Source organism: Bos indicus, chromosome 8 (genome assembly GCF_029378745.1).
Source record: "Bos indicus isolate NIAB-ARS_2022 breed Sahiwal x Tharparkar chromosome 8, NIAB-ARS_B.indTharparkar_mat_pri_1.0, whole genome shotgun sequence".
In the NCBI taxonomy this organism is placed as follows: Eukaryota; Metazoa; Chordata; class Mammalia; order Artiodactyla; family Bovidae; genus Bos; species Bos indicus.
The window spans coordinates 92,268,850-92,295,508 of record NC_091767.1 but is presented as its reverse complement, the minus strand read 5'-3'; positions in this window follow the sequence as shown (position 1 = coordinate 92,295,508).

The window sequence follows — 26,659 nt, the reverse complement described above, 5'->3', positions numbered from 1 at the left end:
CCATGAAATTAAAAGACACTAACTCCTTGGAAGGAAAGTTATGACCAACCTAGATAGCATATTCAAAAGCAGAGACATTACTTTGCCAACAAAGGTCCGTCTAATCAAGGCTATGGTTTTTCCAGTGGTCATGTATGGATATGAGCATTGGACTGTGAAGAAAGCTGAGCACCAAAGAATTGATGCTTTTGAACTGTGGTGTTGGAGAAGACTCGTGAGAGTCTCTTGGACTGCAAGGAGATCCAACCAGTCCACCCTAAAGGAGATCAGTCCTGGGTGTTAATTTGAAGGACTGATGTTGAAGCTGAAATGCCAATACTTTGGCCACCTCATGCGAAGAGTTGACTCATTAGAAAAGATCCTGATGCTGGGAGGGATTGGGTTCAGGAGGAGAAGGGGATGACAGAAGATGAGATGGCTGGATGGCATCACCCAGTCAATGGACATGAGTTTGGGTGAACTCCAGGAGTTGGTAATGGACAGGGAGGCCTGGTGTACTGCGATTTATGGGGCTGCAAAGAGTCGGACACGACTGAGTGACTGAACTGAACTGAACTCAGGTAAAGAGAAGTGAACCAAAATAAATTCTTTAAGTTAATTCAACCCTGAAACTTGACTTCTAGTTATACATGATAATAAATTTTGTTATATTTAATTCTATTTGATTTAAATTGACTGCTGAGATAATATAACATTGTGATGTAAAAGAATTTTTGACAATTAAATAATTTTGTTCAGAACACCAATTTATAGAACAAGTTTTAGAATAATCTAGCATGGGAGGAAAAGAGGATTTATAAATCAGCTGATCTGACTTTAACTGCCTTCTCGTTAATTAGCAATTAATTTTCAGTAATATAATCTATATATAGTTCATGTTCCTATGTTACAAAATTATAATAAAACCTCATATTAATATAAAAATTGTTTAAGGATATGTAAGAAAATATGTGTATTGAGCTTACCATAGTACTTGACAGATGGTGCATACTCAGTCAATTTTTGCCTATTATTATAATTTTATCATGGGTAGATAATACTTAATATAAGAGAAATATTAAGTTGATCAGGGCATTAATCAAAACTATCAAGACTGTTTTTGTGTCCTTACACAATGTATGCTGTACACATTTTAGAAGAGTAAGGTACAAAAATTAAAAACATGAAGAAAATCCCTGAGTAATATTTTAAGGTTTTACACAACTTAGTATTAACATGTGTTAAAAAAATTTGAAGAGCCTAATTTAGGATAATAAATGTTTCTATAATTGATGTCTACCTAATCCTCAGATATCTGACATAAAACCATAGCATCATAAAATTCTAAAATTGGAAGAGACTTTATAGATAGCCAAGATTCACTATAGAAATGGAGTATCTTAGAGTATCTTACAGGTTCTTATCAAGTGTTTTCAGCAGAGACAGATTGAAAATGTATTAATTTGCTATTCAATCAAGCCATTAATCTATTTAAATTTCAATCTATAAAACACAAATTTGAATAGGAAAAATAGAGGATAATCTAAAGGGGAGAAATTATTCTTCAAAATAAAACCCTATTTCAACTATTTAAAAATATTTATCTTTCTAAATAAAACCAATATCTCTATTTAATTTTGTTTTGAGTGTATCACATGCATTGCTGTTCAGTTCAGTCACTCAGTCGTGTCCGACTCTTTGCGACCCCATGAATTGCAGCACGCCAGGCCTCCCTGTCCATCACCATCTCCTGGAGTTCACTCAAACTCATGTCCATCGAGTCGGTGATGCCATCCAGCCATCTCATCCTCTGTCGTCCCCCTCTCCTCCAGCCCCCAATCCCTCCCAGCATCAGAGTCTTTTCCAAAGAGTCAACTCTTCATGTGAGGTGGCCAAAGTATTGGAGTTTCAGTTTTAGCATCATTCCTTCCAAAGAACACCCAGGGCTGATCTCCTTTAGAATGGACTGGTTGGATCTCCTTGCAGTCCAAAGGACTCTCAAGAGTCTTCTCCAACAACACAGTTCAAAAGCATCAATTCTTCGGCGCTCAGCTTTCTTCACAGTACAACTCTCACATGATTTTAAATAGCATTTTTGTTCCATTGTTTTGATGAATGTTTAATGTGTTGTACTTCATTTAATTATTACAACAACCCATCTTACCAATAGGAAAGTGAGAGGCTTTAAAGATTTTAGCATTTACAAGGTCAGAGATCATTGTTTTTTTGTTGTGTTTTTTTCGATTATGTTGTTTTAAAATGTAAGACAAAAACATTTTGAAGGTTTTTCATATAGTGGATAACTAAGAAAGACAACAGGCAAATGCAATTATTTATTCTAGACTACTTCCTAGACTAGAGAAACAAAATAATTTTAAAGAACAATATTCGGACAATTCAATTAATTTATGTATAGACTTTGTTAAATGAACAGTTAGATGATGGCATTGATTCAGTGTTAAATATATTGATTTTGATAATTGTGGTTGTATAATAGAACTCTCTTTCTTAGGAAATATTTACTGAAGTACTGAGGGATAAAAGGATATTATGTATATGACTAAAACTGTATAGGAAAAATGTATATATGTATATTATTCACAATGATGTGTTTGGAGAAAGAGAAAGAAAAGAAGAGAGAACAACAGAGACATGAAGATAGAGGGAAAGAATGATGATATTAAGACAAATTGGGAACACTTTATTTGATGAGTATGAATACAGGATATATGAATCTGTGTACTATTTTTCCAACTTTTCTCTAAGTCTAAAATTATATCACAAAAATAATCATATACACACATACATGCACATACACCTAATGATTTATTCTTGATACCTGATTCTTATGTGTAAAATGAAAACATCAATATCTTCATTTCTAGAGTTCTGTACAAATTGAATATAATAATTCCTCTAAGCACATGTATAGAAATAGGAAATGTTCTGTAATGTTATTTTACAGTAAAATAAATAAGAATTGATTATTAAGTAACTTGTTGAAAAGGAGATTATATTGACAGAAATTAGTGTGCTGTATGTCAGAACACATATTTTCTGATCCCAAACTAGTAACATTATATTAAAATTTAATTTGAAATCAACATAACTGTAAAGAAAAATAGTAATATGATTACCTAAAAAGTTTAATTTTATCATTTTGTAACTTTCTGCATGTTTTATTTCATTTCTACCTGTTTGTGTAATTCTAAATAGAATTAGTAAGGGATAACCTAGATTTCTAAACATTTCAAACGTAGATATTTGTTCATAGGAATTCATTTATATCCAATGTATAAAAGATGCTGCTAGCATTATTTTACACTTTACTCCAATTAATAGCTTTTGTAAGAAAAACAAAAGAAAACAAAAATGGGAACCAGATAAAATTGAGCACCACAGTCTAAAACTGTATGAAATATTACATTATGATTCCAAAATAAAAATGTAATGAAGATAAATGCTGCAAATAGTGTAAATTCACAGATGTAGTTCATTAACATTCCATCAACCTTTGAAGAAAAATATATATACATTTGAATCAGAGCCAAGTGAGGAATTTTAAATTAGTCAGTTTGAGACCAGAAAAAGAAATTAAGGAATGCTAAATTTATGACCTCACATGCAAAGTCAACTAAGTTGTAATTTACAAGTTTGATATAATTGAGACTTGAATATTCCTTAGTTTGTAATTATTTATTTATAAAAATTAATTGTATGTCTCACAATCAACATAGAATATAAATGAAATAGGTTACTACTCAGGAAATAACATTTGCCCATGTCAGCATGAATGGAAAACCCACTGCATTCATAATTGGTCTTTCACATAAGATGATGAAAACAATTTTGGTAAAAACAAGATTTTTTATTTATAAAATATTGAAAAAATGGTCTATTTTAAAATATTAGAAAGCTACTTAAATGAGAAATAGAGAGGCAAAGATTCTGGAGAAATTAGAACATTGAAAAAAAAGCTGAACTGAAATTGTACAGCTGCTTTGCTTGTGGAGGCATTTTACAATTTTGGACAGAAGGAAAAAGGATGATGTCTGGAATCAAGATTTAAGCTCTGTTGCACAAATATTTACAGTTCAAGACAGTAGGGAAGATTCATAGTGATCAGTCTTTAAAGATTGCCAAGGACTATGTCTCTGAAACAGAAGTGACCCAGAGGTAAATAGAACCTTTCAAAACTTGAAACCAGGCTTAAGCTAACTTTGATCTAATTAAGATAATTCAGAGCTGCTTTATTGTCTAGAACAGGAAATAATGCATTATCTCTGGGAGAAGAATATAACATCCAGATACTCCATAATGTGTTTATATACATGTACATGTGTGTGTGTGTGAGTGTGTATAGGCACATAATTCAAATAAAAATTACTAGGTATTACAAAGAGGCAAGACCATATGAATGAAAAGCAAGAGAAAATTAAAAGAAACTTATAGTTAATATATATGTTGGAGTTAGTAGGCAAGATTTTTAAACAATCATGATGAATATATTCAAAATATGGAATAACAAAGACAGAAGTAGTAATATGGAAAATTTTAACAAAACTTGATCTATGAAAAGGGATAAAGGAGAAGCACTTCTAGAATAGCAAAGTAAGGATCTCTTAAATTTTCCTCATCCATAAAGGCAATGAGAATATTAATAAAAAGGATAAAATGAGAATTTACATTTTCAGAACTTTTGAGATTAAGGTTTGCACAATAGTAGCATTTTTCTTTTAATACTAAATCTAGGTAAGAACGGTCAGTTTTGTGGGGTTTAAACTTGTCCTATCCCCACCCCAGTCCTGCTAAGCCTTAAAAATAACTTCACAACCATGGAAAAATAGGAATCTATCCACTGGAGAAGCAGGCATTATATGTTCACAGCACTATAAAAAGCACTGTGTCCCCGATTATTGTTACTATTTGATCTGTGGGGAACATCTCTAAAAATGCTCCATTCACAGGGATTGTCTTTATTTGACCTGACTCATCTCTAAACAAGCAACCTGTTTTTTTGCAGAAAAAAATCAACCTTTTTTTTGTGTAACATTGACTCTGTCTGAATTGATAATAACAGTAGAAGCTTCTAAAATGCTTCTAAGGAAAACCTGTGGAATAAGATGTCCATAGCTAGTTTTGTAAAGTCCCCATATATGCCTAGAAATGTAGAAGGCATTTCTACATTTGCTGGACTATGTGCATGCTCATGAAAGATGTGATTTTTAACTCAACTAAAAATGGACAAAAGATACGAATAAACACAAACATTAAAACATGCATAACATCTGCATGTCATTATAGAATTTCAAATTTAAAAAAACAAGGAAATAACTGCACCTATTAGAGTGGCTGAAACCCAAAACACTGATAGCATTACATGCTGGGGAAGAGCAAAACAAAAAGAATTTTAATTCATTGCTAGTGAGACAGAAAAATGGTACAATCATCCTGAAGGCAGCTTAGCAGTTTCTTACAAAACTAAACTCACTCTTACCATATACCTTCGTGCTCACTGTTTACCCAAATGAATTGAAAATATATACACAGACACTTGCATATTAAGGTTTATAGCAGTGTAATTGCCAAAAATTAGAAGCAAACATCATGTCCTTCAGCTAGTGAATGGAAAAACAATTTGTGGTACATCCATACAGTGGAACATTACTGAAAGATAAAAGAAATAAGATATCAAGCCATGAAAATAATGGAAGAAACTTAAGTGCATATTGCTATGTGAAAGAAGCTGAGTCTGAAAAAGCTACACACTGCTATACTACATTCTATAAAAGGTAAATTATAGAAATCATTAAGATCAGTGGTTGTTATGCATTAACTGAGAGAATGAATAGGTGGAGCACAGGGGATTTAAGGAAAGTAAAGCTCTTCTATATTGTAAAGGTACTGCTGCTGCTAAGTCGCTTCAGTAGTGTCTGACTCTGTGCGACCCCATAGATGGCAGCCCACCAGGCTCCCCCGTCCCTGGGATTCTCCAGGCAAGAACACTGGAGTGGGTTGCCATTTCCTTCTCCAATGCATGAAAGTGAAAAGTGAAAGTGAAGTCGCTCAGTCGTGTCTGACTCTTTGCGACCCCATGGACTTCAGCCTACCAGGCTTCTCCATCCATGGGATTTTTCAGGCAAGAGTACTCGAGTGGGGTGCCATTGCTCTCTCTGGAAATTATACGGCTAGTTAGGTTAAATTCCTTTAGGTGCTCCCACAACCTCCTGGATATGACTGTACCCTGAAATTGTTACACTGTCTTATGAAAGCCTATGGCTAGGGACCACCCTGGCAGCTAGTGGTTAAGAATTTGCCTTCCAGTGAAGAGGGTGAGGGTTGATCCCTGGTCAGGAAGGTAAGGTCCCACATGACTCACCGTCAAAAAATCAAAACACAAAGCAGAAGTAATAGTGTAAAAATTCAATAAAGACTTTAAAAATGGTCCACATCAAAAAAAAAAAAAAATCTTAAAAAAGGAAGAATATGGGTGTACCTATGGCTGATTCTTGTTGATATATGACAGAAAATCACAAAATTCTGTAAAGCAATTATCCTTCAATTAAAAAAAAATATTTTTTTAATAAAAAAAAAGAAAGTCTATTGATAAATCTGTTTCCTCCACTAAACTCTAAGCACCTAGAGGGTGGTAAGAACTTTACCTTAATTATCACTTGTCCTACTAAGCTAAGTTGCTTCAGTTGTGTCCGACTCTGTACGACCGCATAGACAGCAGCCCACCAGGCACCCTGTCCCTGGGATTCTCCAGGCAAGAACACTGGAGTGGGTTGCCATTTCCTTCTCCAATGCATGAAAGTGAAAAGTGAAAGTGAAGTCGCTCAGTCGTGTCTGACTCTTTGCGACCCCATGGACTTCAGCCTACCAGGCTCCTCCATCCATGGGATTTTCCAGGCAAGAGTACTGGAATGGGGTGCCATTGCCTTACATACATATGTATTAAGCTGGTTTTCTAGTTTCTCTATCTTATATTTTGACATTAGGTGACTGCCTTGACCAGAGAGGAACTGCTTTCCTAGGGATAGCAAGGTCACCTTTGTGAACCTCCTTTGTTTATGCAAAATGATCAATTCAGAACCCATACCCTCACCTGGCTTCTTGCTTATTTGGACTCTTAGATTTGTGACACTAATTTCTTCTAATATTCCCAGGGTCAGACATCTAAAAATATAGACAATAGTAAGTTTGGAGAGGATTTGTAGATTTTTTAAAATTATGCATAACTAATAGGATTATAAAATGGTGCAACCACTTTAGAAATGCATTTGGCAATTCTTCAAAATATTAAAAATAGAATTATCATACTACCTAGTAATCACACTCCTAGCTACACAGCCAGGAATATTGAAAATATATGCCCATTTAAAAATTTGTACTTAACTATTTACAACAGCATTGTTTATAATAGCCAAAAATGGAATTATCCCAAATGTCCACCAGCTGATAAATGAATAAACTTATAAATGATAAATAAGCTGAAAAATAGATTAAAATATTTTGTGGTATACCAAAATATTATATTATTCATCTATAGAAATGAATGGAGAAGGAAATGGCAACCCACTCCATTGTTCTTGCCTGGAGAATCCCAGGGATGGAGGAGCCTGCTGGGCTGCCATATATGGGGTCGCACAGAGTCGGACATGACTGAAGAGACTTCGCAGCAGCAGCAGCAAGGTGCTCTTAAAAGAACTCCTTAATTTGTTTTAAAAAAAAAAGTAATTAAAAAAATTAAGCATTTATCAAGCTTTTCCAGTAGAAAATTTTGTGACTAGATTTTTATGTCAGTTCAGTTCAGTTCAGTTGCTCAGTCGTGTCCGACTCTTTGTAGCCCCATGAATCACAGCAGGCCAGGCCTCCCTGTCCATCACCAACTCCCGGAGTTCACTCAGACTCACGTCCATTGAGTCAGTGATGCCATCCAGCCATCTTATCCTCTGCAGTCCCCTTCTCCTCCTGCCCCCAATCCCTCCCAACATCAGGGTCTTTTCCAATGAGTCAACTCTTTGCATGAGGTGGCCAAAGTACTGGAGTTTCAGCTTTAGCATCATTCCTTCCAAAGAACACCCAGGGCTGATCTCCTTCAGGATGGACTGGTTGGATCTCCTTGCAGTCCAAGGGACCCTCAAGAGTCTTCTCCAACACCACAGTTCAAAAGCATCACTTCTTAGGCACTCAGCTTTCTTCACAGTCCAACACTCACATCCATACATGACTACTGGAAAAACCATAGCCTTGACTAGACGGACCTTTGTTGGCAAAGTAATGTCTCTGCTTTTGAATATGCTATCTAGGTTGGTCATAACTTTCCTCCCAAGGAGTAAGCGTCTTTTAATTTCATGGCTGCAATCATCATCTGCAGTGATTTCAGAGCCCCAAAAAATAAAGTCTGACACTGTTTCCCCATCTATTTCCCATGAAGTGATGGGACCAGATGCCTTGATTTTAGTTTTCTGAATGTTGAGCATCAAAACAAACTTCCTGTTGTGCTTTTATGGGTCATAAAATGCATAATGATTCCACACCCTCAGAGTATTGGATCAAAGATCATAAAGTAATAAATTCTGGTTTAAATAATAAACTTGGCAAAACTTATTTAGCAATTCATTCCCACACTCAGAGATTTCCCAGTTTTATCACTTTCCTTTGTTCTGCAATTTTGTGTTAGTTATTATCCTTTTTTCTCTGAGGGGAAAAAAATTACAAAATCCTGGAGTGTCACAGATACCCAAGAGATATTTTAGCCAATTAACTGGCTTATTATTCTATATTATTGCTAAGGATAAAATGTTAGCAGGAAAGTTCAGCATGAACATTTAAAATATAAATAAATTTAGAATATTGAGAAATACTCCATTAGGATGCAAAAGACAAGAGAAACTGCACTGATACTTCTCATCTATAATTATTTTATATTCACTATTATGAAAAAAGCAGTCAATACTATAATATAGTAATTAATAATAACTTTAAAGTATTATGAACTTTCTTTTCACTCGTCAATCATTAATATTTTTCCCAAATCACTGAACTATTAGATAAATAGCTCCATTTTTAGATTTTTATTAAAGTATAGTTGATTTACAATGTTGTGTTAGTTTCGGGTGTAAAGTAAAGTGCTTTAATTATACAGTAGAAAATATATGGCAACCCACTCCAGTTTTTTGCCTAGAAAATCCCAAGTACAGAGGAGCCTGGAAAGTGAGAGTTCGTGGTGTCACAAAGAATTGGACATGATTTAGTGACTGAGCACATATATATAAAAGAATTATATATATATATATATATATATATATATATGATATATAAAAAATATATATATTTGTATATGAGAGTATATATTTTGTACAGTATTTTCCATTATAGATTATTGCAAGATATTGAGTATAGTTCCCTTTGGGATTAAATAATTCACACTACTATATAAACAGTATGTAATCTACAAGGACCTACTAAGTAGCTGTATTTTTAAAAACAGTACACAATGGCTTGAAATCCTTCCCATGTAAAGTCTGACTGAAATGGATTTAAGGTAAAGAAAGTGTATTAGAATAATGTTTCCCACATGCTTCACTGTAACCATCAACTAGAAGAATCAGTTTAATGAGAACACTTAACCATATTAAAAATAGTAAACATCAATCTAGTGGAAATAAGAAAGGCAAATCAATAGTGACAAAAGTTAGGTCAATCACTATGTTTCCAATAGCTGATTTAGGACCAAAACAAAGTGCAGAGGAGATTAATGATCCTTAAATCAGCATGTTGATATATGGCTAAACCAATACAATATTGTAAAGTTAAAAAATAAAATAAAAATCAGCACAGAATAGAGTTAAGACTTGGAAAAACAATGTTGCAATTAACACACAAGCTAGGAAATCAACTGAAATTCCTAAATGCAATATGAAAAGGTCATCAAGAGAAGACTGCACAAGAATGGGGATAAATCACAGCCTTCAAAATACTAATGGCCTACCATCAGTTGACAAGTGGCCTACTCAGGCAAAACTTCTTGTCTTTTCAAACAAAGTTGCCCTAAAATACAAATCTCCTTAAAAAAACACAAACCTCATTTGGGAGAATTAAGTTTTCTCCCATTAGGTCTCATAATATGACTGATTGTCAGTTGCCAAATTGAACTTGCAAAGGAAAATAAAAGCTGATCGTGTCAGATATCAAACTACTATTTCTATAATATTCACATGAGTCTTTAGTAACAAATGTCCCCCTTGACAAAACTGATATAAGCAGTATTTATGCTTCATCTGATGACACAAATTCCAACCATCTTCTTTAGATTTCCCTAACCCAACAATTGCTTCTCTTATCCTGAATATTTCACATATAACTGTATATACCATATTGTTTGATTGGTCAGGGTTTTCTTTATTATAAGGGATAAAAGCAAGCTTGAACTAGCTTAGGCCACAAAGGAAATAAGACCATATTGAAGGATGGTCTAGGTTGAAGTAAGGAGTCTGGGATAATTGGATATAAGTGTGTTAATCCCATCAGGACTGGTCTGTTTCCTGTAGTCTTGACTTCTTTTTATAAATCTAATTCCTTCTTATATCCATTTTTTTTTTTTTTTCAACTGTGAGGTTAGAAATGTCTGGGCTCCCACATGCTCAACCTCATCACCAGTATGAAAGAGCTATAAGGAAGAAAAACTTTTCCTTTCTTCCCTTCTAGATTTTTTGGCTGACCTAATTATTAAATTGACACTATGCAGATTAACAACAGAAAATTTAAAAATTCATTGTGTACATATGTCATATGAGAATGTCATATAAGAATGTTCAAAGATGTGTACTCTCTGGCAGTTAGGAAATTGAGGCTTGTATGTCATCCTGAGCTAAGGAGAAGAGAGTAGGGATCTGGGACTTCAAAGGGGAGGAAAACAATTCTAGGAAGATGGAAAGAGCAAATGGTTGGTAAACAAATATTTGCCATGCCCTGCAGTTAGGTCTTTATGATGTTAAAAAAAATAAAAGTCATCTTTTATAATAACTCTCCTCCTGATACAGGCTCCCTATCCAAAATATTTTAGGTAGTTAGGAGGTAAAAATTTTTTATTGAGTTTTTTGGGCCTTGATTGTCTTCAGTCCCATGTAAATCACATGACAAAGTGACACATTTTGGGGTACCCTGTCCTGAATCCCAATAGACCCTCTCTTCTCATCACTCTTTCCAGGGAGTGTGTGATTTCTTCAGTTCTGTCTCACTGAAGCAAAAATTTAAAGTAACGGATGGACCAGTGTTACACCTTCGTGTTACAGCTTAGTTTTATTTGGCAAGCAAAGGAGAATACATCCTTGAGGCGTGAGGCCAGCCGACCTAAAAGACGTCAAGAGACAAGTCCCCCAGCTCAATTTTGGCTCCTCTTTTATATGCTTTTTCTCCTATCTCTGACCCTGCCGTATGTAAATTGGGCTAGACAAAAAGGCTGTTTGTTTTACCTGAGGTTCTCACTCCTGTCCACATATACTTCAACCTTCCTTTTTCATTTTCTCAGGCTTCTCCCTCCTATGTCTTTTAGCCACCACCATTCTGGACTCTTTTTTCCTGTTCTAACTACCTAACAACTCCAGCGAGATATCCCAGAGAAAAATTTTGATTTGAATTACCTCTGTGTGTGAAGGAATGATTTAGAGACAATTTAGAAAAGAGAACTTGGTTTACCAGAAATGTCAAATTGTAAAACTTAAAAAGACTGAATAATGAAATAGAAAACACAAGATATTTAACGAGAAAATGCAATATTACCAATTAGTATATTCAGATCTGAAAAAGCTTTTCTTATGGTTGTCATATTTATAATGGCATCATCTTTGAAAGAGTCAAGGATAAAGTTGCTTTACTTAGAGAATCAATACCTTATAGGAGAACCTCAGGAATTGACTTAGTTTGAGCACTAAGACAAAAACCTTGCTACTTTTGGTTTAGCTCAGTGTGCAAAATGCTCACTAACTCACTTCCCATCAAAGAACATGCTATTCACACATTATAATATTGGCAGGAAAATGTGTTGATCTTGTTCCCATAGTTCTTAATTATCAAGAGGTTGTCCCTAAAATATGTTTATCTCATGTTTGTTTTGTGATTTTATAAAGCAATTATCATTAATTGTATGCTTTATTTGACCAATTTCATTTGCATAGATGTAACAAGAGGTGTTGATTAATTCACAGAAATTTCCTTACTTTAACATAACTAGAGCCATATATTAAATAACAAAAATTCAACTGAGTAAATTTTAGTGATAAAATTGTGTTTATTAAACAATCGTGAATCAGGCAACAACCCACGTAGCAACAGTAGGGAGTTCAGCTCTGCTACAGAACTACAGAAAATGTAAGTTTTCAAAGGTAAAAATGAAGAGAAAAAGATGGAAATTATTAACAGGGAATGCATTGTTTTAGGCAAGGAGCCCCAGGGGAAATGAAAAGGGTCTATTAGAAGATTTCCTCCCAGTGCTGACCAGAAAATTGCAGGTTGGCTGGTTAAAGGTCACGTTCCTGGGAGTACGATGTGAAACTGTAGTTAGGTTAACTATTAAGTCTTGGTTTGCTGACCTGAGTTTTAGCACAATTGATTCCATTTTTGACCTGCTGTCTTTCTTTTTCTAACACATAAATTGTTATCACTTGAAGTCATTGCCTGTACAGAGGCCTCATAGTTTTCCTAAGCTTATAACTCCATTATAACTTCAAAAATATATTCTTTTTGCTGTTATTAGTTCATTTACCAAGGACAGGAACAAAGAATCATTCTACTTACCTCAGCTGGGCTATACTGTGGTACATGTAATCTTAACAGACTAAGGAACTCCAGAAGTTTATAGATAGATTTCTTTCCAACTTATCATAAGCTGTTCTTTTATGGTACAAGACTTTTCATTGTGGATAAATATGGGGAAGAACTTAATGCTTTGCAATACTTTGTCAGCATCTGGACTCATGCTTCTTGACTTATTTTTTGTTTTCCAGAATATTCTTATTTTCCTTTGAGTAAGGACGTGTAAAATGTATGCACATATAAACCTTCATATTTCTCAGAAGGCTATGAAACTCTGGACAAATAGAAGTTTTATTTATTTAGTTTTTTTTTCCCCATTTCCACATAGATTGAGATCCATTTTATAGTTATTGTATAAATCAATGAAAATTTGTTGAATATTTTCACTCCTCTCCACACCATATTAAAAAAATGTTTATCTTTATGAAGTACATGTAGAGTGTGCACAAATATTTGTAATTAGCTAATCTTCAAAGATTCAAGAGAAAGAGAGACAGTCAAAGACAAGACAGAGCATGAATCTGAGTAAGAAAGCTGGCCACATAAACAATTGAATGTCTAAGTTTGCTTTCTTATTCAAGTCAAGCTTGCCTCTATTTCTCTGCGTGTTCTTATTTTCTCTGCCAGCATTTGCAAGCTTCTATTCACAGTGGATTGTTTTTAATAGATCTGAATTTTATTCTGTGAACTAAAATAAGTTAAATGTATTAAATATAAGTGTAAGAACTCATCTTAAAAATTGTTTTAGACCAGTATCACATTTGGAAATGAAATGCTCAAACACTTTTTTCATTCTAGTTTATTTAGTTTTACTGATTGCTTTAAGATTAAATTTACTAGTTGACATTCTTTCATTAGGAATGCAAAACCTAACACTTCCCAAACTTCCTAGATCACAGTTTTACAGAGACTCTTCTTATAATTTTCTAGAATTATTAATCAAGTGTTCAATTTCTATTTTCTAAATAATGAAATTAGGAATATGTATGAATGTATATGTGTGTTTGTATACACACACAAACTGTATGTACAGTTATAGCACACATTTTATCCCTAAAGTGTAAACATTTTTTAAGTTTTGCATGTTTTTTAATTAGCCTTCATAAAGTGTTTTCAACCTTATGTATTCACTATTTCATGGAAACGAACTTGCATATATATACCAAGTCCATTGTATTCTTTTCTTATTTTTATTGAAATATAGTTGAATCACTACTGTATAACAAAAAAGTGACTCAATTATACATATATATGTATATGTATATATATATACACACACATTCTTTTACATGTTCTTTTCCAATATGGCTTATTGCAGCATGTTGAGTATAGTTCCCTGTGCTATTCAGTAGGACATTGTTTTTTATCCATTCTGTATATACCAGTTTGTATCTGCTAGTTCCAAAGTCCCAAACCAGCCTTCTCCGAGTTTCCTCCCCCTTGGCAACCACCAATCTATTTTCTACATCCCTGATTCTATTTCTGTTAAACAGATAGGTTCATTTGCATCATATTTTATATTTCACATATAAATTATATCATATAGTATTTCTCTTTCTTTGTCTGACTTACTTCACTTTAGTATGATAATCTCTAGTTGCATCCATGTTGTTGCAAATGGCATTATTTCTATCTTTTTTATGGCTGAGTAGTATTCCATTGTATGTAAATACCACATCTTCTTTCTCCATTCATCTGCTGATGGACATTTTCATTGTTTCCATGTGTTGGCTATTGTGAATAGCTCTGTTGTGAACATAGGGGTGCATATGTCTTTTGAATTATATTTTTTTCTGAATATATCCCCAGGAGTAGGATTGCTGGATCATATGGTAATTCTATTTTCAGTTTTCTGAAGAACCTCCATATTATCTTCCACAGTGGCTGCACCAACTTACATTCCCACCAACAAAGTAGAAGGGTTCCCTTTTCTCCAAAACCTCTGAAGCATTTGTTATCTGTAGACTTTTTAACAATGGCCATTCTTCAAATCCATTGTTTTCATATGCATTAATGATTTTATTATAAATTATTCTCATATTTCCTGTGAGTTTATTTTCAAGCATCTTGAGTAGTACTTTCTTTTTATTTACTCTCATAATAAATTAAAGGAAGTATATCTTCCATTGGTGAAATGTTTGCTGAATTCTATAAACTTTAATGTGATGTATTCTCATTGTCATTTATTTCTGAATGCTTTAGAGTTAAAATTCTACTATTTTTGATTCCTTGATAATGATTGAGATTGTTTCACAATTTCCTAGAATGTTAATCCAGCCAGGGAAGGATCTATCCAATTTGTTCTTAAGTTCTTAATTTAACACATTTTATCTGAAAACAATTAAGCTCATTTTAAATACTTGTGGAAACTATAAGTTGAAACTTAACCTACACTCTTTTATATGCATTGTATATAAAAATATTTTACATGTGGAATCTAAAATAGTTGAAGTCATAGATACAGAGAGTAGAATGGAGGTTACCAAAGCTCAGGTCGGGGGAAATGGGGAATGTTGTTTAAAGGATACAGAGTTTTAATTATACAAGATTAATAAGTTCTGGAGATCTAATGTAGTATGTGGTTAAGAAGGAAAAATAATTTTTGGTCTGCTCTTCTAGGTGCTTGGCTAAGATATCTCTGTAATAAAAGAGAGAACAACAAGAGAAAAACATAATTTAATTTTGTACCTATGGAAACTCCAAAGATGCCAAGCTCTCTGACAGTCAGACTAGTAAGATTTATATGCCATCCTGAGTAAAGGAGAAGAGGTAGGGGTCTGTAACTTCAAAGGGGACTAAAACAATTCACAGGAAGATGGGAAGAACAAATGAACATAATTAAACTACCTAAAATTTTTGTGGATATAATCACATTTTTTGTCCAAATTATTCTTACATATTAATGTATTTTCTTTCAGTATTTTGAAGTAATATTTGCATGCTTTTGTAGTCATGTTAAGGATTATTATTGAGAAAATTTTATTTCTACCATCTCTACTTTTTAAAAATTATATTTATTTGTTTAATTATTTTTTGGCTGCATTGGGTCTCTTTTACTCTGCATGGAGTTTCTCTAGTTGTGGTGAGTGGCATCTACTCTCTAGTTGCAGTGCACCGGCTTCTCACTGCAGTGACTCCTCTTGTTGCAGATCACTGGTTCTAAAGCACATGGGCTTCAATAGCTACGGCACATGAGCTCAGGCACTGTGGCTCATGGGCTCTAGAGCACACATTCAACAGTTGTGGTACACCAGCTTTGTTGCCTCACAGCATGTGGAATCTTCGTGGACTAGGGAATTGAACCCATGTCCCTGTATTGGGGGGCAGATGCTTAACCAATAGACCACCAGGGAAGTTCATTTCTACTTGCTTTATAATTCTTTATTTTGATTATTTCCTTGATTTGAAGCAGTCCCTGGGAGTCATTTATTGTTTGATCAAAATCTCTTCCCTTTACGTTTTGTGGTTGTTAATCCATTGTCTATTTCATTTTATATGTCCCTTCCCCAGTGGTGATAATTTTAGGATTTATTTGATACAGTATACTTAAATAACAAAAATTTCATCAGTATGTATCAGTATCTTTGTTGTGATAATATGTGTGATAATTAGAATAATATTCTAATTACTAAGTTAATCATAGGAAGTTGAAATTTACTTCAGATCAAGAAAATTGTATCCTATCATTTCAGTTTGGTAGATGCTAAAACATTCCCAATAGTCGTTCAGTGTGCTCTATTAATAGAGTAGGCCCGTACTATGTCTGACAGTGATCCAGGCCCAGCTTGATGCCCACTCCATTCTTGTGCATCATGGTTTTCTGGTTCACTTCTTATACCAGAGTTTCTGGTAGGAGACTTGTCCCTCTGTACTTTCCAAAGGATGACTGGGGCTGCTATGTGGAGCAAGAGGAGGTATCTCCCTACTTTGACAAATGTCTTCCTGAATGTTCTGATTGTTACCCTGGAGAAACTGTGTTCTGAAAAATGTGATGGAATACTAAGTCTTCTACACTGGAGTTTCCCTTAGGGAGTAACCAATTAATTCCTTGGTATTATGCCTTGACAAGGATACCTATGGATATTCTGTATGACATGTTCCATGCTGCCAAATTTGTTATGAGATGGCTTTGAAAGCATGCAAACATAGCATTGAACTTCCAGCTCTATTCTAGCCCCTCAGCTCTCACCTCAGCAAAACTTCAAAACTTACATAAAATCTCTTTTTGGTACTTATGGAACTTCTAGCAGTAGCCAAACAAAAGAATACTGAGAATTCAGATGATGTTGATCCCTTGTTTACTTTGAAAGCACTTAAAGATGAATTTATATCTGCCTGCAAACAGTTTATTGAAAATTCAGAATTGGCATTCTTCATTATACTCTTGAAGAACAACATGGCTGAAGTCAGAGAACTCTCTTCCAAGCTAATGACTAAAGATGAGGTGAAATATATCAGCAGTTTGCTTCACCAAAAAAAGAAGTGGAAATCAGTTGTTTTGCTGCAGGACTCATAGACCATCTGACATCTAATTAACAGCTTTTACTATCCCATGATATTCATAGAAGTGCTCTTCTCTAGGATTTGTGTAGAAACATCCAGAAATGGCCAAGTTTCAGTGTAATATGAAAACATTTGTGACCTACAGATACTTCAAGGCATTTTCACACTTCTTGGCATTGATGCTGAAAACTCAGCCCCTGTACACCATGCCGAATTGAATTTGGAGACAGTATTTATGGTGAAAAAAGAATCACTGCAGATGGTGACTGCAGCCATGAAATCAGAAGATGATTGCTTCTTGGCAGGAAATCTGTGGAAAACTTAGACAGTATGTTAAAAAGCAGAGACATTACTCTGTTGACAGAGGTCCATATAGTCAAGGCTATGTTCTTCCCAGTGGTCACGTATGTTTGTGAGTGCTGGGCCATAAGGAAGGCAGAATGCCAGAGAATTGATCCCTTCAAACTGTGGTGCTAGAGAAGACTCTGCAAAGTCCCTTGGGCAGAAAGGAGATCAAACCAGTCAATCTTAAGGGAAATCTACCCTGAATACTTGTTGAAAGGACTGATGCTGAAGCTGAAGCTCCAGTATTTTGGCTACCTAATGCAAAGAACTGACTCATTGGAAAAGTCCCTGATGCTGGGAAAGATTGAAGGGAGAAGGAGGAGAGGGCATCAGAGGATGAGATGGCTAGATAGCATCACCAATGCAATGGAAATGAACTTGGGCAAACTCCAGGAGATGGTGAGGGACAGGGAGGTGTGGAGGACTGCAGTCCATGGGGTCACAAAGAGTCGGACCTGATTGGGTGACTGAACAACACAAAAAATGGCTTTATTGCTTTGTTAGGCAAAGGGGGACACAGCGGGCTCATACCCTCACAACTGTGTGTCCCAACCCAGAGGAATATGGTGAGGAATTTTATAGCAATGATTCAAGGGCCAGCTTGCTGATAAGGACCAGAGTATGTGCGGGGCTTGCATCCTTTAATCTGATCTCCTGATGAGTTTCTGTGGTTATCCAGGTTTTCAAACTGTGACCGTCTCTCTGGAATGGAGAATGCTTCATCAAGTAATCAACATCCTTCCTTTCTTGGGAGTTTTAGCTCTGTAGAAGAACTCAAAGATATTGTTATGTGTATTTTTTGAGACAGAACAAGGATCCTATCCCAAGGCTGAACTACTATTTCTTGACTGCTCCTCTCTTTTCTCTCTCTGCCTCCTCTCTCTTCCCTGATTAGCAACTGTTTGAGCCTGCCTTTTGAAACTCAGGGACAGTCATGGTCATGAAGACTAAAGCCTAGTCTTAAGAAATCGCGGGAGAGGAGCGGGCCACATAAGGGATTCTGTACCCAGGAACTCCACAGAGTCTTGCTTGGTTTCAGTACTACTCTGGTCATCATGGGCTATGTAGCATGTCTGCAGTAAAAACCTCAGAAAATATTGCAGCTATTGCATGGATTGCTCACCAGGCTCCTCTGTCCATTGAGAATCTCCAGGCAAGAATACTGGAGTAGGTTGCCATATCCTCCTCCAGGGGATCTTCCTACCCTAGAGATTGAACCTGGGTCTCCTGCATTGTAGGCAGATTCTTTACCACTTGAGCCACCAGGGAAGCCCCAGATGTTGGGATACATTAGAATAAATATCCCTGCTCTTGGGGTGATTACTTTCTAGTTTACTTTCAAATTAATATGTAGCTGTAAAAATCAGAGATTTGTTTTTACAAAGACAAGTAAAAGACTATAGAAAAAATTCCAAAGGCCTGAGTTAAAGGCTTGAAGTAGGACACAGATAATTACTAAATTCCAAAGTATAGAGCTTAAGGTAATCACAAAAACAAAATGTTTGGACTTCATTCAGATAGACTAATGGATATGGGGAGAAGGAAGGAGAGGGTGAGATATATGGAAAGAGTAGCATGGAAACTTACATTACCATATGTAAAATAGATAGCCAATGGGAATTTTCTGTATGGCTCAGGAAATTCAAACAGGAGCTCTGTATCAACCTAGAGGGATGGGATGGGAATGGAGAGAGGAGGGAGTTTCAAAAGTGAGGGGATATATGTATACCTATGGCTGATTCCTGTTAAGATTTGACAAAAAATAGCAACATTCTGTAAAGCAATTATCATTCAATAAAAAATTAATTAATTAAAAAATGGAACAATATTAGGGAATAAGTTGAACATAGGGCAGCCAACCAGAAGAAAGGGGTTCAAAATTTGAGAATAACAGAACTTGAAGCAATTCCCTGAATCTTTGCCAAGTAGCCATAGGTAATTTTTATTGGAGAACTTAAGTTTTGTGTGGAAAGGGAGCTGTTAAAAAAGCAGTTCTAACTTGATCAACCTACTAAGGCTATGCTTCTGTTAATTGTATAGCAATATATTTCCCAGGATGCTTGGCAGGAGACCCTAAGATAATGCTGTATAATCATAGCTTTTTAGAAAATGCATCTTCTCACTGAGTTCAACACTTGTCCATATAATTTTTCTGTACTGATTAACTAAAAGGGTTCATTAGGAATGAATCTTACTGGCTCTCATATAAGAGTGTTACTATTGTGAAAACTGAAGCAAACACAGGGATACTCCCCAGGGTTCAGGGATTTCCAGTGTTATCTCATGAATTTCTGTCATAGTGTTTTTGTTACTGAGCCAAACAGGTCCACTTGCCCACTGGCAATAAAGCCAGTCTACTGACACTGGTTGTGATGAAGGAAAGAGCAGTGCTTATTGTAAGGAGCCAGATAACCAGTCTGGAGCAGTTAATGCTCAAAAACTCAATTCCCCGAGTGGGTTTCAGGAAAGTGTTTTAAAGCAAGGTGAGGGAGAGTAGCCATAGGATGTGTGATCAGCTGGTACACAGTTCTCTAATTGGTTGATGGTGAAGTAACAGGGAAGTGTCACAGGGGTTAACTAACTTACCAGCCCTTAGGCTCTAGTAGGTCTGGGGGCTATGTATGTATTCATGGTCATCAAGTCATTAACTTTCAGTTGGAAGAAATGTTAGCACCTGTAAAGCAATTTAGGAAATGTGTATTAGATACTGTTATTTACCTACTGCAGAGAAGAACTAAAGATTCTATGACAGCTATATGGCTGATATATTGTTTAAATTGTTGCCAGTTCTCTCCCTACATCTGATTTTCTAACTACATGTTCATATCCTTTCAATCATTATTATTGAGTAAGGCTTTTGTGACTCAGGGGAGGCCTGGGAAACTACAGTTTTTCCACTAAGAAGAGGCCAGCAGAAGATGTCAGGAGAGGAATGCCTCCATAAGGTCCTTCTTGGTTACATTTTATTGATCTTTCTTTTCTGTTTTGAAGGGGGAGGGAAAAATCTTTAAAGCCCCTAGATTTCATTTAAGCATCAAGAAATGGTAAGCAGGAATTGGAAAGGCTTCTGGAATTTTGGTACAATTGAATTCTAAATTCATCTTTACTGTTGGTTAAACAGAAAGCATGCAAGAGAACAGGAATCTGGAAGGTAGTGCAAAAGGATGCAGGGATTTACATTACTGGGAATGTCCTACAATCTATACAATCTGTAATTGAAAAAGGCACAGGTAATATACAGGACTCAGGCACTGAGACTTAAGTATTGCAGTGGCTACGTGTGCTGTGCCCTTTGTGTCTGACTCTTTGAGACCCCATTGACTGTAGCCCACCAGGCTTCTCTGTCCATAGGATTTTCCAGGCAGAATACTGCAGTGGGTTACCATTTCTCCTCCAGAGGATCTTCCTGATGCAGGGACTAATCTTTAGTCTCTTTCATTGGCGGTTTATTCTTTACCATTGAGCCACCTGGGAATACCTGAGTATTATAGTACTGTTCTGAAATGCCATAAAAAAGTAGGGTCACGGTGAGTCCCTAGAGATTGGGGATTGCTTTGAGTGTATAGTGGAACTATTCCCAGAGTTGCTGAACTGCAATGGATGTTACTTCTCTCAATCTCAAAGGCTAGATAAAAATTTTAGCATAGATTATCATAAGATTGGGTTAGATAGCTGCAATATCCAAACCAAGAGGGGAAACACAGAAATAGGAAAACATAATAAAATAAGGAGCCAAAGATTGGGGCCATGAGAGATTTCCATAGCTCTTGGGTTAAATAGATACATTGTCAAGAACATTATGCAGCTTAGGTAATATGGTCTTTAGATGATAAGAGCCATAAAAATACTCTTTTATTATTGTTTATAAATTCCTATCTCATTATATGTAGATAACTATTTTTTGGATTTTTTTCAGTTATATAAGTGCAAATATTCTTTGAAATAATCTCCTAATACTAAATGTGTATTTTTATAAAGTTTAAAGTCAGAATTAAATCAGTTAACTACCTTACTTTTATTACTTTGAAGTGTATAAGGCAAAAATGAAATAAATTAAGATTAAAATATGCCAAAGAATGCTCAAACTACCGCACAGTTGCACTCTTCTCACACGCTAGTAAAGTAATGCTCAAAATTCTCCAAACCAGGCTTCAACAGCACATGAACCATGAACTTGCAAATGTTCAAGCTGGTTTTAGAAAAGGCAGAGGAACCAAAGATCAAATTGCCAACATCTGCTGGATCATCAAAAAACCAAGAGAGTTCCAGAAAAACATCTGCTTTATTGATTGACTATACCAAAGCCTTTGACTGTATGCATCACCACAAACTGTGGAAAATTCTTAAAGAGATGGGAATACCAGACAACCTGACTTGCCTTTTGAGAAATCTGTATGCAAGTCAAAAAGAAGCAGTTAGAACCGGACATGGAGCCACAGACTGGTTCCAAATAAGAAAAGGAGTTTGTCAAGGCTGTTTATTGTCACCCTTCTTGTTTAACTTATATGCGGAGTACATCATGAGAAACTGGGATGGATGAAGCACAAACTGGAATCAAGATTGCCGGGAGAAACATCTATAACCTCAGATATGCAGATGACGCCACCCTTATGGAAGAAAGCAAAGGACTAAAGGGCCTCTTGATGAAAATGAAAGAGGAGAGTGAAAAAGTTGGCTTAAAACTCAACATTCAGAAAACTAAGGTCCTGGCATCTGGTCCCATCACTTCATGGCAAAGAAATGGAGAAAGAGTGGCTGACTTCATTTTGGGGGGCTCCAAAATCACTGCAGATGGTGACTGCAGCCATGAAATTAAAAGATGTTTGCTCCTTGGAAGAAAAATTATGACCTACCTAGACAGCATATTAAAAAAGCAGAGACATTACTTTTCCAACAAAGGCCCATCTAGTCAAAACTATGGTTTTCTAGTAGTCATGTATGGATGTGAAAGTTGGACGATAAAGAAAGCTGAGCACCAAAAATTGATGCTTTCAAACTGTGGTGTTGGAGAAGACTCTTGAGAGTCTCTTGGACTGCAAGGAGATCCAACCAGTCCATCCTAAAGGAGATCAGTCCTGGGTGTTCATTGGAAGGACTGATGTTGAAGCTGAAACTCCAATACTTTGGCCACATGATGCAAAGTACTGACTCATTGGCAAAGACACTGATGCTGGGAAAGATTTAAGGAGGGAGAAGAAGGGGACAACAGAGGATGAGATGGTTGGATGGCATCACCCACTCGATGGATGTGAGTTTGAGTAAACTCTGGGAGTTGGTGATGGACAGGGAGGCCTGGCATTGTGCAGTCCATAGGGTCACAAAGAGTTGGACATGACCTAGTGACTGACCTGAACTGAACTGAAAATATAAACACTTAGTCTATTTTATACTTGTTTTATGAATTAAAGAAAAAATAATTTCTAGAAATTAGCCTCTTACACTGTTGGTGGGAATGCAAACTAGTACAGCCACTATGGAGAACAGTGTGGAGATTCCTTAAAAAACTGGAAATAGAACTGCCTTATGATCCAGCAATCCCACTGCTGGGCATACACACTGATGTTTTGAATTTTTGTAATATGATATCAGTAATTTGAATAAAGAAAAGTTTAAAGTGCTGACTCACTGATTTAAAAGAATGTATGGCAGAATTTGAAATAAGCAAGGAAGTAGCTATTCCTATAACTTCTATTATCTTCTACTCAGTAAGTACTCCCAAATGTCCTCCCCCTGCATTCTCTCTTCTGTATTTTAGATTCTCTTACAATTAAATATTTGCCATCTGCTTTGGGGATTCTCATTGACATAGGTATCTGAAATCCAGTGTCTCCTCAACTGCACTCAAACATTTCTATTTCTTTGTGAGCATCAAGAATGGTGGTTTGGTTCTTTAAGGAATCAGAATTATGTGATATTTTCATGCTTGATCCTGTTGTAATATGTCTTGACTGTAATATTTGTTTATGAGAGGGTATATTGCAGAGTAGTCTCTGAAATTTGACAGCCCAGGTTGGCTTCTGTTCTCTACAACATTCTTCACATAGTGGAGCTCCTTGTTTCCCGATATATTTTCTAATTTTTCAAGTAGTATGTAAGTTCCAAAAGAATAAAATCAGCCAAAATAAAATCATAGAAATGAAAACACTAGCTCATACACATTAGGCATTCTACAAAATATTTTATTAAGCAAGTGAACAAATGGAACTAAACTGTATGTAACCTGGTGATGAGATATATTTAGTGGAATGTCTCAATTTTTCCCAAAAAGCTTTAAAAAAGTATCGGATTCCTTCTGTTTAATATTTTCAGCTGTAAACAATAACATAAGTAACCTAGACAGACTAATGTATTGTCCATGTGACAACCATCAGAATTTTGAACTCTATAGGGGTCTTATGATCCTAATCAGCCTAATCTAGATTAGAAATGTTGAAAGCTGATATTTCAATGGAATCAACATGGTCTGAAGCCATTCCAGAACAGAATGTGTGCTGTTCATTTTATTTTCCTAAATGATTGTCATCACAGTATGATTTCTTAAAAAATCTTTTTCTGTTTCTTCTGATTTGAAATCTAAATATAAGAAAAATTCATATATGTTACTGTAACTTTCTGGGCTTACAATTCTTTTCTATTGTTTGGCCTACCAGAACTCTATGCCAGAACTATCACATTTTAATTATTATATCTTTGTAATATTTTTGTATGTTAGAGAACATGTTTCTTATGAATTCACTTTTTTATAGAATGTTTCTATTCAAAGGTTTATTCTTCCTGCTGAATATAAAAATGTTTTCAAGATTCATAAAATAAGTACTTATTATTATATTAAAATTGTATTTATTTATACATTATATTGGGGCTTCCCAGGTGGCTTAGTGGTAGAGAATTTTCCTGCAATGCAGGAGATGCAGGTTCGATCCCTAGATGGAGAAGAACCCCTGGAGAAGGAAATGGCAACATTTTCCAGTATTCTTGCCAGCAAAATCCCATGGACAGAGGAGCCTGGCAGACTACAGTTCATGTGGTTGCAAAGAATTGCACACAACTTAACAACAAGAAACTATCATTTATTTTCCTGTTATATAGTTTCTCTTTCAAGTTAGAAAGGACAAGCCTGTTTGAATCACCTCCAGTGTTTACCATCATTATTTTATTATATAACTTCGTGTTTACATGCATAGTTTATACTTCTCATTTGAGTGTATTATTGATATAACATGTATTTATGTTTCATCTTCACGTTATTTAGATGTATATTTGTATATAAATTAATAGATAAGCATATATTATTGATAAATAAAATATATGCATTAACAGTAAACAATAAATACATATTTATTTTACATAACACATATAAAACAATTTATACTAAACTACCCACAGACATAATGAATTATCTTAGACTCCACTACAATCTTACCTATGTTAGTCACATGTTATTTTTGAGATCACTTTTTCTAGTGATAATACAAGTTTAGTGTATTTCTAGTGATTTTACAATAATTTTACAATTTTACAATAATAAAAGTACTTAATAAAAGTACGTTTAATAATAGTAATGGCATATCTATTGTATTTAAGGGATATTGGAGTAATTAGCTATGATCAGGTATCTTTCCATTCATAGTCTAGTTTTTGACAGAGGCGATGGCTATGGTTTTATTTTGCTGCTGTTAATTTTGACCACACTGCATGTCTTGCATGATTGTAGTTCCCTGACCAGAAGATCTGGGCTTGGGATTGTACCCTGGCCCTTGTCAGTGAAACTGCAAAGTCCTAACCACTTGATCACCAGGGAATTCCCCTCAAGTTTCTTTTTAACAATATGAATTTTGGCACGGCCTTTTGCTTTACCCAACATGTATCAAGTCCTAACTTACTTTTTATGTAGCAATAAATATATGCTGCTTTGAAATGCGAGCCCTTGGATGTTTACAAATGGTCAGCTATCTTCTGTTGAGTATCCAATATGAATGGTATCTTGAGTTCACCTGGAGATTATCAATATTTTATTTTTTATTAATGGAAACATGAAATGTAGTATTTGCGTGTGTACTGGATATTCAGTGTTTTCACAGACTGTATATATAACTGAATGTAGGGTTTGGACCATTTTTCACACAGAAAAGCATTTTCTCAGCTACATGGTGATTCAGAGTGGGGAAGGTTTTTTATTTAAAAAACCTTGCAAACACAAATTATTAGAACCTGTTTGGTCAGCAAAGATATTGTACAGTCTCATGAAAATAAACTCTGCTGAAAAATATTGTGTGCTTTCCTGTTTCAGAGTTACCTGTAAATATGACATAGCCAAAACTGCATTAACTTTGGATAGAGTTCTGTTTTGAAATGTGGTTTGAAGTTTGGCTGGAATTATTTTTTACAAGTGCATATACAGTAAATAGAGTCCTAAATTATACCATTCATAAAGGTTTGGTTCAAGAAATTGTTTTATTGAATTTTATGATGCCTTCAACAATTATACTATTTTTCCTAATGAATATAATGCTTATCAAAATGATTCACATATGTGCTTACTAATGTTTACTGCTGGATTCATTCCATCATGATTCTCTTTTCTTATTAAAAATTAGCTTAAAATGATATTTTTTTCAAAACATTCTGAGCCACTCTGGTATTTTTGGAGAAGGAAATGGAAACCCACTCCAGTATTCTTGACTGAAGAGTCCCGTGGACAGAGGAGCCTGGTGGGCTAGAGTCTATGGGGTCACAAAAAGTTGGACATAATTGAGTGACTAGCACTTTCACTTTCACTGGTATCTTGGTTTGAATAAGTCATAAGGATATATGATTGGACTTGTTTAGTCAGTCTTAACTCTTACCTTCAAGCCATCCTCTGAGTTAAGAGAAACTCTTTCAGAGACATGAAAAGCCACATAAAAGGAACAGTTATGAACATTTGGCTTAAAAAGTAAGAAAGACACTTGTCTTAGATGAGTTGTCCCAACTTCTGCAGAATATGCTGCAGTGTCAAGCAACTAAGTCAAAA